Below are 9,219 nucleotides of genomic sequence, written 5' to 3'. Positions count from 1 at the left end.
TGAAACTTGGAGGGTCCTCTTTTCTTTTTTTAATTTATATATTAAATAGTATAGATAGACCTTTTAGAATAGTATAGCCGTGCGGCAATACTACGATGTTTTTCTTCCAAAAATAGTATAGTGACACGTGGCGTCTAATCGTTGGAGGGTCCTTTTAAAAAAAATAAAAAGTAAAAAATAGTACAGCCGCTCGGCTATACTCTGTGTTTTTTTTTTTTTTTAAAAGTAGAATTGTCGTGACACGTGGCGCTTAATGACTGGGGTGCTCTTTTTTCATATATAAAAATAGTACAGCCGCACGGCTATACTCAGTTTTATAATTTTCTTTTCAACAGTATAGCCGCACGGCTATACGATTTTACGGAGTCTTTAAGTAGCATAATATGTATTTCTCTTTCTTAATTACTTTGATTAGTACTTATGTTTTAGTTATTATTTACTTAGTGAATATTAAAGGAAAAAAAAAGAAAAAGAAAAATTGAATTACTATTTATTAAGTAATATAATTCATGAAGTTAATTAAAATATTTAATACTAATTATTCACTAAATAGATGATAATTAAAATATAATTACTAATTTAACTAATTAAATCAGTCAAATATATTGTTTGATTTCTAAAAATAAAATTTTTAAAAATTAATTAACCTAAACATCCTAATTTTATATTTAATTTTTTTTAAAAGACCTCTCCCGACGAAATTTCGTCGGCACAAGTCCATTGGACCTCTCCCGACGAAATTTCGTCGGCACAGGTTATTTTGTCGGGAGAAACCTAATCCGACAACTATTTGCCGGCATAGACCTATGCCGACGAAATTTCGTCGGGAAAAGTGTTTATGTTATTTTTTAAAAAAAATTTATAAAAAATATAAAATTAATTTCTTTAAAATATAGTCTTATATATGTATATATACACATATGTATGTACGTATTTTTCAATAATACATTCGTATTCTATACACGTCTACTATGTTTTAAAAAGCAAACGTACAATAGTCGTATTGTACATGTACATACGTATTTCTAATGCTTAATGCACATATTTTTTTACAAAACTTTCAGTAATTCTCACAAAGTTCACGTATTATACAAATAATTCTCTTGGGTGTCTTAATTAAACTTCCCCAGAGCCCAAGAGCCCCAAGGCCCAAGGCCCAAGTCTTTGATTAATTTAATTATTATTAATGGAAGCCAAGCACAAAACCAAGCCCGTTAACCCAACTCTCCAATGTTAACTGCACTTAGTAAATCATCATTGTGCTTTGTTTATAAACACCTTAATAGGAGTGTGAATTTTCGATGTGGAATTTCTAATTTTTTTCATGCTTCTTCATAGTGTTACCAACGCCATCCCTGAATTTCTTTCCTAAGTTGGAATAAGAGGGACCTTGAGAACTAGAGATCATGAAAAGATAGAGTGTATGTAGACAGGGCAAGTTTATGAAGTATCTTGTTCTCCGCCATAAAATAGAAATAAAACAACATATTAACAGAGCAGTGGCAGGGGAAGGATTCATTGTGCTTTTTACAGTGAGGTTTATATGTTTAACACAAGTTCAAATTGAAGAACCATATTTAAATCTCAGTTAAACAAATTAAATGATGTATGCAGGAGAATAACATGGGGGCATCAATCATATTAAACTAGGGAGACAGGGGTGTGTTGGTTCATTTGTACAGAGTTGCTATGTTTGCAGAAGGGACAACATGTTTTCATATTACTAATGGTTACTAATGTACTTATTCATAAAAAAGATCTTGGCTAATTCTCAGAATCCTTCAAATATGAGATCTGAATAATCAGAGTGTGGTACAACGGAAAGGGACACACATTGAATGTTACTGATGGTTAATAATATAGCTGTTCATTGAAAAGATACTAATTGGCAATACAAATATGTGGTACTTTACAGCTTTCATAGTTTTTTTTTTTTTGGCCGAAACAGCTTTCATATTTAAACAGACAATTGTAAGCTCAATGAGTGAAGCATAAATGGAAAATTTTACTGTCTGATGCAAACTGAATTAAATCATTCAGAGAATTAATATATGCATACCTTAACCTTATTCCCGATAAGAAGCAAGAAATGAAATTCTGAAACTGTCATAGAACTGGGTTTCACCAATTCAGCACCCTCACTCAAACTTGAATAGTTCAAAAGAGCCTTGTTCTCCACAAAATTTTCATCTCCATTGGGAGAACTGCCCAAAAGATTTCCAAAAATCCATACTACGAGAAGGTTTTTATGTGGACTATCATTAGATATATCAAGGAAAGCAAGCCAACCACAAAACTACCCAGTAGCCAGAATGATCAGAATTTAGACAGACGGTACCATTAGACAAGGAAGAAAAGAACGTCATGTACCTATGTTGTGCCCCAAAATTTAAACCACCGTGACAGATACCAGCACCAGAAAGCCATGCAAAATGTACCGCTCTCCTTTGCTTGATATAGAAATGCAGTTCACTGAAAAATGGCAATAAGAACGACAGGAAACAGTACATCACAAATTTTTGCAAATCATAAAGTGATTTTTTTAATTTCATTTTATGGACAATAATTCAAAGAAAAAAAATTGTAAGAAATTTTTGTATCTCATCTTGCAAATAACTTTATTAGTGTCAACAAACACACTCTAGAAATGCAGAACAAGTTGGAATCAGGAAAAACAGGGGACTGTAAGACAAACAAATATGTTGTCACTGGAAATGATTAACAACATATAACAGGAGAAAAAGCAATGTAAATTTAACATGACCATCTGTTCTAGGCATAAGAATACAACAGGATAATAGACCTGTGAAACAGTGAAACCCTTAGATCACCCATGTACTAACTTTCCTTAGTCTAAAATCAACAGCATGCAACTCTACGTCGCCATCTCCAAACACCATTTGGCGAGCTACTACATATTTATGTCCTTACTTTAATACAAATGTTATATCTTTTTTTTTTTTGTTGAAATAAAAATCTTACATCTTTTATGCTGGTTTTTGTTGCAAATAGTTGAACCCAGAACTATGGTACAACCTCCAACCAGTGCATGATTGTCGCTATCTACTGTAAATCGTAGCACACTCCCACTAAAGTAGAAATTTTTGGAACCATGCACATATGTTTTTGAAAATTGAAACAATGAACATAATTGACAATTTCACTATGCCGATGTTACCCAATTTCAATAAATCCAACACAAGAATAGGTGTTAGAGCCAAACTTACTTCCAGCGATCCAACACCAGTAAAAGAATAGAGTCGTGTAGGAGTTACAGCCATTATATAGTATCTAGTTCCATTGAGAATGGTCGCAGTTTCCATCTGCACAGAAAGAATGAGATAAAGATGATGATGCATAGAGTTACAAATTGGTGCAACTCTGTCAGAATTAATTTCCCATAAGAAAAGGTGAACAAAGATTACCTGCAAACTCATAAAAGCCTCTGGAAGTTCTAATAGTTCAAAAAGAAACTTCACGTATTTCTCCTTCTTATCCTTCTCATCCACAGCCCTTTCATGAAGTTGGCCATTGTCATTACCGAGAATGACTTCCTTTGTCGAAGCTTTGATTGAAAAGAAAATCCCAAGCAATAGCTCAAATGACTTAATATGTACAATACCTCCATCCAAATGCAATGGAGAAAAATAGGCAATGGACCGAGTAACCTCATTTTTTCTGTTATGGTGGACAAAAAACAAATGGAGTTAGCAGAGCAGGTTGCCTTTCTAGTAACCTCATTTTTTCTGTTATGCGTTGCTTTCACTGTTAACCACTCATTACATGTTGAACAGGTTGAACTTGCTCGCAAGTTTAAAGGATTGGAGCATTTTAAGAATGATGAACACCCACAGTTTTCGTTGATCCAGTGCTCGCAAGTTTTCATTGTTGAATTGATTCATTGTCAGAGTCAGGATCAGATTGCAGATATATTAACAAAGCCTTTTGAGCTTGAGCCATTTGAGAAGCTGCCTGGTCTCCTTGATGTTTGTTCAAGTTCTGATGTAATTGAATATTTATATGGAGTTCAATTTAAAGGAAAGTGTTAGGATTTTTTAAGTATTTATGTTTTAATTGAATTAGTCAAGTTAATTGTTAATAATCCCTAGTTGTTAGGGACGTGAGGTAGTGTTGTTTGTTATCCTAGTTTATAGGGGAATCCCTTTTAGTCTAGAGATATTAGATGTGGGTTTGTTTGTTGCTTAAGTTTCTGCATTAGTTTCTTTGTAAGGCTATATAAGCTCAGCTTTAAAGCTTCTGTTAATAAGATATACTTTTCCAATTATTATTTCAATTACTCAAGTTTTTAGTTTTCAACAAGTTGCTATGTTGTCCAATATTTATAGCGAAATAGAAATGAGAGTTTGTCAATTATCTTGGAGGCCAAGGAAGATTTCAAGACCATATATATTCATTAATTATACATCTCGATGGTTCTGTGTTCCTTCATATAATGCACGTGGCCTCTTTGACCAGTGTTGAAATTTCAAGTTAACATCAAGCAAGAAATTTTGTTTAGCTTATTTTATTTGACATCCTTTTTTTGTTTGCTTTATAATAAAAATAATTAATTAGAGAAGCAATGTGAAAATTCTAGACTAAAATAAAAGGAGAGCAGTACAGATTTATCAATGGGTGCCAACAATATAAATTTTTCAATATTTTCCTCACAATTACACGTCTTAAAGTTTTTTACATGAAATACTGGAATTTGGAGGCACAGCCATTTCGTGCCCCTAAAGTGTGGCTCCCCCCTGTTTCCACTCCAGATATTTTTCAATCATCCTTTCGATTCTTGGTCGCCAGGGCCGGCCCTGACATTTTGGTGGCCCATGGCCAAAAATTAAATGAGGCCCTTAGATATATGTTTTTCTTGAATGTGTTCATTCATTTTTCTTTTTATGAATAGGGGGGCAAAGTATCCGAAAACAACTAAGGTTGCTAAATGTAATAATTTCATTCAACTAACGAAAAAAAACCAAAAGTACATGATCCATAAACAACAAAATGCTTCTCAAGTGGCTTAGTGGCTCTTCAATAGGGCTTAGTTCTCAAATGGCTCAATTGTAAACAAAATGCTGCTTTGACTTCCACTCCATCATCTATAAATCAAAACACAAAAGCAGTAACATTAAATCAATATTTTCCAACATTAAAAATTCTTGATCTTCTAGCATTTTGAGAAGCAAAATCATCAATAACCTCTTCAAAATCAATATTTCCCAACATATTCTTTTCAATACATAAGATTGCCAATCCATTTAACCTTTCTTGTGACATAATTGATCGCAAATAAGATTTTAGTAATTTTAATTTTGAAAAACTTCTTTCTGCAGATGCTACAGTACTGGCAGAGTCAGTATAATTCTATAAGCAATTGAGACATTTGGAAAACAATCCACAACTTTTACAAACTCAAGAACTTCAATGGCTGTCTTTGTCTCTTTCGGTAAATACATTTGTAACACTTCCAATTCAGAAAACAAATCATCAGCATTAATATCAGATTCATTATTATGTGTTAATGCAGCTTCAAGATTTCTACAACATTCACGCAATCTAATATAATTCATTTGAAATAAATTCTGAGGATCAAACAAAAAACCAAAAATGCCTTCAAATATTTCTAATTGTTCAAATCTACTCCTCAAAGAAGAAATTGCAGCATCAACTACAACAAGAAAATAATTAACCCTAAAAGATTCTTCAGCAAATTGAAATGTCTCTTTATGGTCATTTTCATCAAATTGTTTTTTTCTTCGACTTTGACGTTTTTCAGGAAATACAGGATCAATTTCCATCTTTGATGCAATCTCTTTAGCAGAAAGTAGGGCCAATGTGAACCCATTTTCCCTATAGTCTACAAAATAAGAGACCAGCCCCTTCAAATGTTTTATTGCAACATCAATTTGCATATCTCCATATTGCAATTTTTGGCTAACCAAGTCAATTTTTTTCAAAATGTTATGCCATATACTCATGCCCAACAAAAATTCAAAATTTTCAAGTTCATGTGTAGCTAAAGATTCAGCTTCACTCTTTGTTTTTGCATCTTCACTAACCCTAGACAATTCAAATAGAGCTTCTCTTATATCATCAGTTTGGGTTATTATGGCTTGAACACCATTAATATGACTTTCCCATCTTGTTGTTGACAATGGTTTAAGAGTTAATCCATGTACATGATCTTGAAAAATTTTCCACCTCTTTGTAGAACTAGCAAATAGAGTATACATACGTTGCACAACACCAAAAAATGACACAGCTTTAACACAAGAGTTTGCCATATCACAAACTGTTAAATTAAGAGAATGACAAGCACATGGCATATAAAATGCCCTAGGATTTATTTTCAGAAACCTTGTTTGCACACCATTGTTTTTCCCCTTCATGTTAGCTCCATTATCATAACCTTGGCCCCTTACATTATTAATATCAAGTGTAAGACACTGTAATACAGCTTGTAACTCATTAAAAAGCCCACATCCAGATGTATCATCCACTTTCAAGAACTCTAAAAAATACTCTTCTACCTTTATGGGAGCATTTGACATATCTACACATCGAATTATTAAAGTCATTTGCTCATGGTTACTTACATCCGGAGTACAATCAAGTATTACAGAAAAATATTTTGCCTCTTTGATTTTTTCAATGATAGCACTTCTAACCTTGGAGCCTAACATACCAATAAACTCATTTTGAATTTTATGACTAAGATAGTGATAATGAATCTCATCATTCTGAATACGTCTAAAATGCTCTTGCAATACCAAATCAAATTCCGCAATTAATTCAAGCAGCCCCAAAAAATTACCATTGTTATCTTGGTAAATTTTCTCATTCTCTCCACGAAAAGCTAAATTTCTTTTAGCAAGACATTTCACAACAGAAATTATTCTTACTAAAACCAATTTCCAATGTTCCTTCTCTTTTTTAATTTGCACTTGTAGCTCTTTATCAATTGTTTCATTCTTTTTCAATCTAATTTGCATGTCAATCCAAGTTGTCATGTTATTGATATGCTCACTACTAGTTTCATGTTGTTTAAGCCTCTCACTTAAACGTTTCCAGTCATTAAGCCCTTCATTTGCCAACAAACTTTTAATTTTCCCAGATTTAAATAACTTACAACAAAAACAATATACTTTGTCCACATCTTTTGAGTACACTAGCCATTTTCTATCCTGACCCTCCCCATTTGATAACTTTCTTGTAAAATAAGAATATGAAAAATGCCTAGAGAGCCCATCAACAGGAAACTTTAGATTACTTTCTCTTACAGGACCCTTTTCTATTAAAATATCCTTTGTTTTGTTATCAATGTTATCCCAAATTCTTGGATCATAGATATTCAAAGCATGATTATTTTCATTCTCAATGAGGGCATCAACCTCTTCATTTTCTATCATATCTTCTTCCTGACTAATTGGTTGTTGAGATTCATTAACTAATTCATCAGATGGATCTTCAATTGAAGAACTAGTTTTAAAAAACTTATCAAGAGCTCCTTTTTGAGTTTGAATCATTTTTTCTATTTTTCTCATTTTATTTCTTTTCTGACTTCCAGATTCATGTTTCCTAACCATTTTTGTTACTACAACTAGCAAAGCAACCAACCAAACACAACCAACAAAGCAACCAAACTCAACCAGCAAAGGAAAAAAACTGATTTTAAGCAATAAAAAAAAAAAGCAATACAACCTGGTTTATGCTTAAGTTGTATTAAACTGCTTCATTCTTGCAGAGCTTTCACTTCAATTGATCTATATTGCACTTGCACATCTGCAATAATATAACAAATATGTATAAAGACATGTATAAAGAATTCAAATCTATATAAAAAATATGTATAAAGATAATGGAAATAATTCAAATATGGGGTTATTGTTGACGAACCTCATCCTCACTCACTCAGATAATCTTTTAGAGTCTGTAGTGTAGAAGAAAGAAATCTACAAATATTTCTTTGGATAGATCAATTCAAAGACAAAGATAAAAGAGGGATGAGAGAAAAACTGGAAATAATAAATTTAAGAGAGCTTTTCTTTTGGGTCAAAGACAGACAAGAAGAGAGCTTCGGAGAAGAGAAGGGAAAATATAACTTGGGAGAACAGAGCATGGGAGGAGAAGGGTAATATATTTTTTTTAATGAAAAGAAAATGGTAATATATTATATATTGACAAATAAAAAGAGAGGAGAACACGGTGGGAAAGGGACAATTTTTTTGGAAGCAGAAATGCTTTTTATGGGCAAAGACAAAGAACAGAGCGTGGGAGAGGGAATATATTAACAACTAAAAAGAGAGGAGAACACGGTGGGAAAGGGACAAACTTTTTGGAAGCAGAAAAGCTCTTTATGGAGAAATTATACAATAGTACAGTACTACCACGTGTCAGTTACAGGTGGTAGTACGCACCAATTGTATAATGACATGTGGCATGGCTGCTTTTTAAGAGAGAGAATGTTAACATCCAAATTTAATTGTAACACCGTTAGTAACCAACTCTCTTTTTTGTTTTTGTTTTAAAATATAAAAAAGAAACCCTATGACACGTTCTGAGAAGAAGGACGAGTGGTGCAGCCACAAAACTATATTCTGAGAAGAAGGAAAAGTGGTTGTTTTCCAATTTCTGAGAAGAAGAAAGACTGGTGCAGCCATACCGTTCGATTGCTGCAGGTTATTTATTTTCCGATTTTTGAATGTCATTTTTATTCGCCCAGTTTGTCTCTTGTTTTTATTTTTTTGCCGATTGCTTCATGTTTTTTTTTCTTTCCCGACTTCTGCAGGTTATTTATTCGCCCACAACCGTTCGGAAAAAGACGACGCGAGATCTCGTCCTCGGGCTACAAATCCTACCCAAGACCAAACTTTCTCCGTCTCTCCTGTGTGCTCTTCTTTCTTTTTCTTGTTAAATAATTCCGATTTGGGGTTTAATACTTTTTGGCTTTTCTTTGTCAAATCTGAATCTTACTGCAATTTCTTGTTTAAGTTTCTTCAATTTTTGTCAAATCTGAATCAACTGCAATTTTTTGTTCTTTTTTTGGCATGATTTGCTTCACTTTTGGGGTTTTGGTTGTGTTTTAAATTGTGAGATGGAAGGGGTTTGATTTAGGTTTGTTTTTTTGTGGCATTCCATTCAGGTTATAAAATGATATGGTACATTGGGGTTATATTTTCTTGTTGCAATTAATACATGTTGATTTTATTTCTTAAT

The 9,219-nt window shown here is 32.9% G+C and overlaps 2 long non-coding RNA genes across 2 annotated transcripts; one reads left to right on the top strand and one right to left on the bottom strand.

Moving 5' to 3' along the window:
• Positions 1–4,645: 4,645 nt before the first annotated feature.
• LOC148296190 (uncharacterized) lies at positions 4,646–8,350 on the bottom strand. The gene is made up of 3 exons (XR_015833528.1): positions 7,900–8,350; positions 7,705–7,785; positions 4,646–5,102 (listed from the first exon to the last, which is right to left on the bottom strand). It is a non-coding gene; the product is annotated as an uncharacterized LOC148296190 (long non-coding RNA).
• Positions 8,351–8,455: 105 nt separating this feature from the next.
• On the top strand, positions 8,456–8,993 carry LOC148296189 (uncharacterized). The gene is made up of 2 exons (XR_015833382.1): positions 8,456–8,681; positions 8,792–8,993. It is a non-coding gene; the product is annotated as an uncharacterized LOC148296189 (long non-coding RNA).
• Positions 8,994–9,219: the final 226 nt, after the last annotated feature.

The sequence above is a fragment of the Prunus avium genome, chromosome 2 (genome assembly GCF_965620075.1).
Source record: "Prunus avium chromosome 2, drPruAviu1.hap1.1, whole genome shotgun sequence".
NCBI classification, from domain to species: domain Eukaryota; kingdom Viridiplantae; phylum Streptophyta; class Magnoliopsida; order Rosales; family Rosaceae; genus Prunus; species Prunus avium.
This window is presented reverse-complemented; position numbering and strand designations above follow the sequence as displayed.